The sequence below is a fragment of the Danio rerio genome, chromosome 10 (assembly GCF_049306965.1).
Source record: "Danio rerio strain Tuebingen ecotype United States chromosome 10, GRCz12tu, whole genome shotgun sequence".
Lineage (NCBI taxonomy): Eukaryota > Metazoa > Chordata > Actinopteri > Cypriniformes > Danionidae > Danio > Danio rerio.
Genome location: NC_133185.1, coordinates 10715062 through 10725000, shown reverse-complemented (window position 1 = coordinate 10725000; position 9939 = coordinate 10715062).

Sequence of the window (9939 nt, the reverse complement as noted above, 5' to 3'; positions counted from 1 at the left end):
AATAAACCTAACGATTTTAAAGCAAAATATCATCTGCAGTTCCATTGGCTCACACCTTAATGTGTGAATAATGTGTTGTGCAGGGCTATAATTATCCGTCTCACCTCTCTCTTACCGCTCAGGGAGAAACCGAAAGATAAGCAGGGCACAGCTGCTCTCCGACTGGATGAACAAAAGCTCACAGCGGAGTTCGCCCTCTGACTGCTCTCTTCACTTGCTCCCAGAGTTCAGCCAAAAATAAAAAACTCTCATTATTTCTTACATACAGCACGCAAGGAGAGAAGTACAAAATAAAAAGTGATTGATGAGCTTTGAAGAATGACAGAAAGAGGTGCAGTAAATCGCATTCACGTTGTGCTGCATCAGGTTTGTTGTTATTGATAGCAGTGGCCAATGTTCTGTTTTATACACATCACAACTTGACAAATTTAAATATGTGCATATTTAAACTGAACTAAAATAGTAGTCTGTGTGTAGCAGAGGAAGATGACAGAATGTTTGCTGAATAACAATACAAATTTTGATTTGTGCTATATTGTGTTGCTTAAGAGGAGAAATGTGGGTAGACTCTAAAGCATAGAGTCTAGAGCACATCAATATAGAATATTGGGTCACACTTTACAATAAGGTTCATTAGTTAATGTAAATTAATGCATTTACTAACATGATAAAACAATGAACAATACATTTACTGCTGTATTTGTTCATGTTAGTAAATGTTAGTTAATGAAAATACAGTTGTTCATTGTTAGTTCATGTTACCTCATGGTGCATTAATTAATGTTAACAAGCATGGACTTGGATGTTAGTAATGCATTAGTAAATGTTCAATTATGATTAATAAATGCCGTACATGTGTTGTTCATGATTAGTTCATGTTAGTAAATGCATTAACTAATGAACCTTATTGTAAAGTGTTACCGAATATTGTTGGTGACACTGTACAACAATAATTGATTTTTCATTACTGTGAGGGGTAGGTTTAGGGTTGGAGTAGGGGTAGGCATTAAAAAAGCATAACGTTAGGGTTATTTTAATAAATAATATACATAATTCTCACAAACTTTCAGGGATTATAGCATTATATACAATGGAGATGCCCAAAGTTGGCCCATGTTAATCTTTTATTTGGCCCACCATCCCATCAGAGAAGAGAGGGAGATTGACAGGTATTTATTTATATAGATTTAACAGATGTTGTCATTTCTGATTTAACTAAACATTTAGGTTTTTTTTATTGCTAAGTTACAAAAAAAAAAGAACTGAAATTAAATCTTTCAATTAAATGTGATCAGTTTTTTTTGTTTTTTACGTAAATACTGTCACTTGACAGATATGGGCAACAACTATTGTATACAGCATTGAACTCCATGTTATACCTTGAATTATTTGTTTTTACTGTATTTAATATTTATAAGATGTAGATAATGCAGTTCAACAAATTTTTGCTTTTTATTTTTAAATATTATAAAATAAATAAGGAAATTATCCTTGTTAACTTTAATGAAATACAGTTTGATATATTTATCTTCGGCCCACAACACTTTATCATGTTTGGTTTTTGGCCCTTCATAAGAAAATGTTTGGGCACCATTGATATCGGTGGAAAGAGTACTAAAAAATCATACTCAAGTAAAAGTACTATTACTTGCCTAAAATGTAGTGCATGTAGATTAAAAGAATCTGTTGTAAATATTACTCAAAGTATGAGTAAAAAGTAGACCCTTTCAAAAGTACTAAAAAGTAGTGAGTAATTAACTGAGTAATTAAATGAGTAATTTGTGCATGTGTGTGTAAACGTAACATTCTGTAGTGCATTTAGTTATTGCACAGCAGCCACACATTGTCATAAGACGTTAATATTAGTTTAGATTTCAGTTGTGATGACAGGTGACCAATATTTTATGTCTAGCCAGCATCTAAGGACACCTTTATTTTGATTTCCAATAACGATGTCAAATGACGTTGATATTTGGTCGATTTTAAGTTGTTAGAAAGTGACCAAAATCCAACGTCAATCCAACAGCTTAAACCAACGTCATATTGACCTAAAATACTGATATTTATTTCTCAGGTATGACAACCAAAATCGAACGTCTGATAGACATCATAGTGGCATAGTCCACACAACATCAAGCTGTAATATCATTAGATGTTGATGTTTGGTTGATTTTAGGTTGGACGTTGGACATTGACATTGGCCTTACGTTGGGTTCTGACATCAACCCGATTTTTATTTCCAAACTAAATGCTGTCAGTGACATGCATCTAAACAGTCTCTGGGTCAATGCGTGTAAAGATTTTGAAATGATCTTCTTTGACATTTTAATACTTCTAAACAGTTTGCTGCCATTTTAAATCGCCCATGTCTAAAGGTGCACTTTGATTTGGACAGGAATCACAGGACAGATTTTTCTAATCCCCATAGACAAGAAAAAATAAAGTAGTGACTGCAGGTTGAAGGAAAGTAGTGGAGGAAAAGTACCGATACCGCACTACAAATGTACTCAAGGGAATGTAAAAGTACACATTTAAAACGACTTAGTAAATTACAATTGCTGAGAAAAACTATTCAATTACAGTAGTTTGAGTATTTGTAATCAGTTACTTTACACCACTGTTGAATATAAATCAATATCAAACTTTGCAAACGTAAACATGGACTTTATTTGTATCAAAAACCAATCACCTGACATCGCAACCAAAATAGAACTAAAGATTAATATCATAAGAAATTGTGTGACTGCTGGGATGGTTGCCTCACAGCAAGAAGGTTTAAGTTCTTTCTGTGCAGAGTTTGCATGTTTTCCCCATGTCTGTGTTGGTTTGCTTTGGGTTTCCCCGGCAGTCCAAAGATATGTGGTATAGGTGAACTGAATAAACTAAATTGGCCGTATAGTGTGTAAATGGGAGAATGTGTGTGTTTGGTGTCAGAACAATTGGTGGTTTTGCTTTGATGACCCCTTATGGAGTGGGGAATAAGCCAAAGGAAAGTGAGTGAGTGAGAAAAAGCTAAAATATAGTAAAATAAAGATAATTTTAAATAGTTTTATAAATAGTTAGAAAGCATGTTTCGTTTAGTTACCTTTGCAAAATTTTCTTTTATTCATTTTAAAGTTTTTTAAAATCCATAATGAATGTGAGAGGCTGTAATGCACCAGGAGCTCACTCAAATACTGGGAAGATAAACCGTTCAGGGTTTTGTAAGTAGTAACTTTAAAATGTATACAATGTTTAATAGGGAGCCAATGCAATGCTGACAGAACTGGACTAATATGATCATATTACTTAGTTCTAAAAAGCAATCTGCCTGCTGTATTTTAAACCAGCTTAAGTTTGTTTATTATGCATTACAGTAATCTAACTGTGAGGTCATAAAAGCATGAATAAGCTTTTCGGCATTAGACTACAACTGCAAATGTTGAAGTTTGGCTACGTATTTAAGAATATGAGACAAAAATTTAGTTTTAAAGATGTTTACGTGCAGTTTTGTCAGGTTCTCACTCATTCACCAAGAAAAAGTTCTGTAGCTGAGTCTTCTTGAATAAATGTCTATTTAAACAAATAGTTTGAATTAGTGTTTTAATGACTACGTTTGCATGGACTAATCAAATTATTTGCCTTAATTTGAATGAGACAATAATATGATTAAGGTGTTTACATGAGTTGCTTTTTGAATGTTTCTTTCATGATCCCGTTTTACATGTTATAGCACATAGATTGATTAACGTTATTGTGTGACCACGATATTCAAATTTCCTCTTGAGTTTCATGTTATTTTGTGTTTTATTTTTGATTCGTCGACTTTAACTGCAGCTTGACACTTCTACTTTCATTTAGGAACATTTCATGCATGTCCCCCATGAAAAACGAGATATTGGATGTGATTATGAACTGCTGTGGAAGAGTGTAGTTTTGATGGAATTTGATACTGCATGACGTATGGGGAACAAAGACCTTCCACATTTTGCAATGCAGGTGTCTGTGGTCCTTCACTGACACAGTAGGTGCAGAGAATAGTGTCAAACAGCCGTGTGTGTATAAACTAACCTTTTGCAAAATGCAGCAAAAATCCTACATGATGATAACAAACTTGATTAAGGTGTTTACATGTCTGCACTGCACATCAATAATGCGACTAAAATCGACATACTCCACGTCAAAAATTGCTGTTTAAATGGTAGACTCTTAATCAGAATATTATCTTAAATTTATTAAAATTTCATTTTTTACAATGTAGATTGTGTCAAAGCAGCTTCACATAAAGGATCATAGTAACTGGATCAGGGTAGTTCAGTTTTTAGTGTTTAAGTTTAGTTCAGTTTAGCTCAGTTCAGTGTGGTTTGAAATCATTAATGAGAGTCCAAACACTGAAGAGCAAATTCATCGATGCGTAGCTCTACAGATCCTGAACCATGCAAGCTAGTGGCGACAGCGGAGAGGAAAAAAAAAACTTCACCAATAGGTAAGTGAAGAAAAAAACAATTAAAAAAGTTTAATTGTTTGTCTCCATGTAAACATACTCGATTCATTCATAAATCTTTGTTTCTAAATGAGCCATTTTGAATAAATCATTTGAATTAAAAGATCCAGTGAATCACTGATTAACACAGGCACTTGTTGCCCCCTACTGGCAGTTTAAGAATCCTATTAATTTATTTACGACAGTCCTAAACTTTTTTGTGTAAATATCAGATTCTGTTTTGTAACATGATTGCATTCTTTTTATTGAAGTTGAATATTTCCTCTGATGACACTAAAAAACTGTCTGCCTCTCTTGTGAGTCATAAATGAGCACAGTAACTATGATATACAGCCACTGTGTAAGTTTGTTTCTTCAATCTGTCAGTGTTTTACTGTTTAATCTGTTTAACAGCAGCGGCTGTGCTGTGTCTCATCCTCTCTTTCTTCACACCCTTCTGGAGAAATATCATGGCTTATTCTTTACCCTACATTGATTCATTCATTTTCTTTTTGGCTTAGTCCCTTTATTAATCTGGGGGTCGGCACAGTGGAATGAACCGGCAACTTATCCAGCATATATTTTACGCAGCAGATGCCCTTCTGGCTGCAACCCATCACTAGGAAACACCCATACATTCTCATTCACACACATACACTACTGAGAATTTAGCCTACCCAATTTACCTACAGCGCATGTCTTTGGAATTGTGGGGGAAACTGGAGCACCTGGAGGAAACCCACGCGAACCGGGGAGAACATGCAAACTCCACACAGAAATGCCCACTGACCCAGCCAAGGCTCAAACCAGCACTACCCATTGCGCCACCATGACGGCCTTTACCCTACAATTAAAAGAAAAAGATGTCCAGTCTACTTAAATAATAATAATACAAAAATTATTACGATAGCGTGAATACTTTTGTGTTGGCACAACTAACAGGGTTGTAGATCTATAGTTTCCAGCATGTGTTTTATTGGATTGAATTTACAGTGGGAAAAGAGCTGTCAGTAAACATAATCTTGAGCGTTTCAATTAAAAAGAAAGACTTGTTAGAGTTTAATCTCTACGTCAGGGCTATTCAATTGGCGGTCCGCAGGCCTAACCCGGCCCTCGAGGCAATTTGTTCCAGCCCTCCAAATAGTGCAACCAAGACATAAAAAATAAATTTAGTTCAGTTGAAAAACGGCCGCTATGGTTATGAAGTAATGTACACCTGTTCAATACTGCACGAGCTGCAGAAGCAGCGCAGAGTGCGAGTCACCATAAGCGAGTGGCGCGAGCAGGGGATGCAATGATTAGCCGATTTCACTATTGACTGCGCTTTAATTCGTCACAGTTAATTAATCGCAAAGTTGCACGGAATGAAATGAAACTGCTGCAACAAAACCCCGTTATGCCAAGTTGTCACTGTGCGCTAGTTTAAAGTTCCAAGTATGTACACCAAGGCTAATACGCATGCATGCACACCGGATTAACTAAAGCAGCAGCCGTTCCCATATCACATCTTTTCCGCTTGCAAGTTTGCTATTTCTAATGTAAGAATATATGACAATATGCGCACACAAGCGGAGCAACATGATTGCGTCTTTCTGGGTGCACGCAGTAGAAAACATCTCACAGTGAGAGTTGTGCGTGCCTTTCAGTGCAATGTAAACAAAAGATATGTTTCTTTAAGTTTCAAAATACAACATATTCACATTTTAATATAGAAAAACTCAATGTGAGTGTCTTAAGGAGGAAAAATACAGCATATGGGCTCTTATATTTAGCAAGTCATATCTCTCCGGCCCTTCGTTTGGGATGCTTTTTATGAACCGGCCACCATGACAAACTAATTGAATAGCCCTGTTCTACGTGCTTTGGAGATTTCGGAAGTTTTGAGGTTGGATATTGTTGGCTTGATTAAAAATAATGTTTGTTGATTCACTCAGTGAGCAATAACTCTGTTGATGCTAGTTCTGAGATCAATCTCTTGTCACTTATAAAAACAATAAACAAATTCACAAGATAATTCAAATGAAAGTGATTTGATCTGTTTGTTTCTAAATGAAATTTGCACTTGGGATCAATTTGCCTAAATTAGGTTGAAATAATATAATTTCATTCAGTTGCAACGACCTAGGAAAATGTGTGTGTGTGTTACATAAATGTTGTCTATTATTATTGAAAAAATAACTTCATGTTTTTGGAGTACTTCATGTAAATATAAATATATTTCTTTTTTTTTTTTTAGGGGATGCGGTGGCGCAGTTGATTGCATGTTCGCCTTATAGCAAGTAGGTCATTGGTGCGAGCTTCAGCTGGGTTAGTTGTTGTTTCTGTGTGGAGTTTGCTTGTTCTCCCCGTGTTGGCATGAGTTTCCTCTGGGTGCTCCAGTTTACCCACAAGTCCAAAGACATGTGATATAGGTGAATTGGGTAGGCCAAATTGTCCATAGTGTATGAGTGTGTGAATGAATGTGCATGAATGTTTCCCAGTGAAGCGTTGCAGCTGGAAGGGCATCCACTGAACAAAACATATGCTGAATAAGTTGGCGGTTCATTCTGCTGTGGCAATGCCAGAATAATAAAGGGCTAAGCCGAAAAGAAAATAAATGAATATTTTCAATTTAATTATTTACACACATCCATCCAACTATATCATATTTAATTTTTTACGCTATTAGCCAAAGTGACTTAAATTACTTTGAAGGTACACATTCTATCATTCCTTGCTTTTACTGTGAATCAAAGCCACAGCCTTGACATTAAAGTGCCATAATTTATTACTTGAGGTAAAAACAAAACGAAAAAAGAAGAAGCTTAAGGCTTATGTCTTAAGTCTTAAAATCTTAGGTGTCCCTAATGTTTTAAAAAATATATTAATATATTAAAATGTACCACAAAAAATAGTTATTTTTTAATGTATAAGCCATTTTGATTATTTCCTGTGGACGTTATATTATCAGCAGCAATATAACTTATTCAAATATAATTTTAATTACATTAAAGCAGTTTTCTTCATTCATAATTAAAAAAAAACAGTATAGCTTTAGGCTTGCAGTTTCAACTATTATTTTTTACTTCCACAAAATCATGTAAAAATAAATTACTAAAACACCTGTAATTGCTTATTTGTTTTTATTAGATGAACAGATTGAAAATGACAAATTATATTTGGTATTTTTATTTTGTAAAAACCCAGTACACTGTAAAACCCAACAGTCAACTTTATTAGGTGAAATGAGTGTAGTTAACTCAGAATTTACTGAAAGTTAATTCTACTCATTTGAAAAGAGTTTTGAACTCAGTGTTGAAGGCAATGAGTTAATTAAATACCTCATTACTTCAACTTAAATGAAGTAAGTTCACAGTACTCATATAGATTAGTTTTTTTTTTTTAACTGAAATGGTTTGTAGCAATCGGTTTCCTCAAATGATTTGAGCTGCCTTAACATATTGGATTTTACTGTGCTCAAATTGCTTCATTAGCTCAAATGGATTAAGTCAGTGCTCATTAGGATTCGTTTTTGAACTAAATTGTTTGTTGCAATCGGTTTCCTCAAATGGTTTAAGCTACGTTAACTTTTTTAGTTTCACAGTGTAAGATTATTATTTTTCAATGTGCTGTTTACAGTGAATAAGATAAATGACTGGTACCTGAACAGATCATGAGAAAGTACATTATCACTTGCTACTGTGGTGTGATCGTAAAAGCTATAAAAGTAACATTGCTGTTGCTCACACTTGCTGAACTGTCTGATCCGACTTAGCTTTTGGTATGTGGTTAATGTCCCTGGTGATATCAGTTTTATATTTATTGAAGCAGGTGCGTTTTTTGGTCAGAAAAATGTCATAAACTCGTAAAGTGAATGGATGATGTGCTGAATGCATGTTGAAAATGTAATATCTTGGAATTTGATCAGTGTCATTCTGTTTGTTTCAAGCCCGTGTTTATAGTGCTTGAATGTATTTGCAAATGACTAATGCCCAAAATGTGTTGTAAGGGGTGTCAGCCATTTCAAAGTTTAAATCTCTCCATTCTGACTTGTTTTGTGAGTTTAAATCACACAGTTTAGTTTGATGAACTCAGTTGAGAGTTATCATATAAACTCAATTTGAGAGTTATTGTTAACATGCTTGCAGTTTGGAGAAAATAAACTTCAATATATAAACTTCTTGCAATTTTGGGAAAACATTGGAATTGCAGGAAATAAAGCCAGAATTGCAATAAAACTGTGACGAACAAAATGTCAGGGTTCTGTGTTTCCCCTTGGCTTGTGTTTATGTGATTCCTTTTTACCTGTGTTCGGTCCCTGTTTGTCATGTCTTGTGTATTTATACTCCCTAGTTTTGGTTATTCCTTGTCCAGTCTTGTAATTGTCATCCTCATCCTGGTCTGTTTATTCGAATTGGGAGTTTATGCTCGCATGAAGATTGTCAATAAATTGGAAGATGTTTTGATGATATCAGTTTCCTCTATGTTTGTGTCGAGAGCAACCATGACAAAGTCAGAAAAATTACCTTTTTCAGACAATTCTGCTTATATTCTATTGTACTATTCAACTATTCTATTATACTTTTAAACCTATATTTAGAAATTTAGTTTGACAAAATTGTCAAAAGTCTGTAGTATATAGTAAATTATCTATTTGTTTGTTTATTTAGTGAATGTGCTATTAAAATATGAAGGAAACTGTGAAGGAATGAACAATTTAGTGTTTTTTAATGCAGTAGCTGAACACTTTGTTTTGATGTGTGTCACACGTTCTGCTAATACACTTTCCTGGAAACCAACGCATAGTTGAAAACAGTTAAAGTTACAACCACAGTGTCCGTTATTCTATTTACAGCACTTAACCATGATGTTACACCTATTGTTTCTCAGTCCTGCACAAGTGTTGCATTGAAACAAGTTAAGAGAGTAAATGATGACATAATAAGAGAAGGTTACTGTGAGTAACATCTTTTCTTCTTGTGAACACATTCAAGTGCAGGTCTGAGATCAGGTTGTGATCAAGTTGCCATGTGGAGTGATGTGGAGAGAAACTGAACTCCTCTGTGACACATGAACTGTCAGTGTAACCCGAGGCATGTGAATGTCATTCACTGCTATACATAAATCTTATCTGTTCAACTCAGTGTTCCTCTCAGTGCTGCATTTTGGGTCTGTTGTTTGATGGAGGGCCATAGTGTTTTGTTGTTATTATCAGACATCTAGATAGGATATGCCAGAGTCACTTTTATAGGCACACAATGGTCTCTTAAAAAGTTAGTTCATCTTCATTTTTACAGTACAGACAGACCATTTTTATTGTTCAAATTAGGTTTAAAGATTTTTCAGGCCTCATCATACCCATGTGACGCAAGTGTTTTTTTTTAATTTTTTATTTTATTATTATTTTTTTTGCTAAAACAAATGACAAAGACTTGATAATGGCTTGACAAAATGCTATGAAGCCAACACTTTTGTGAGCACATAAAACGTATATAATA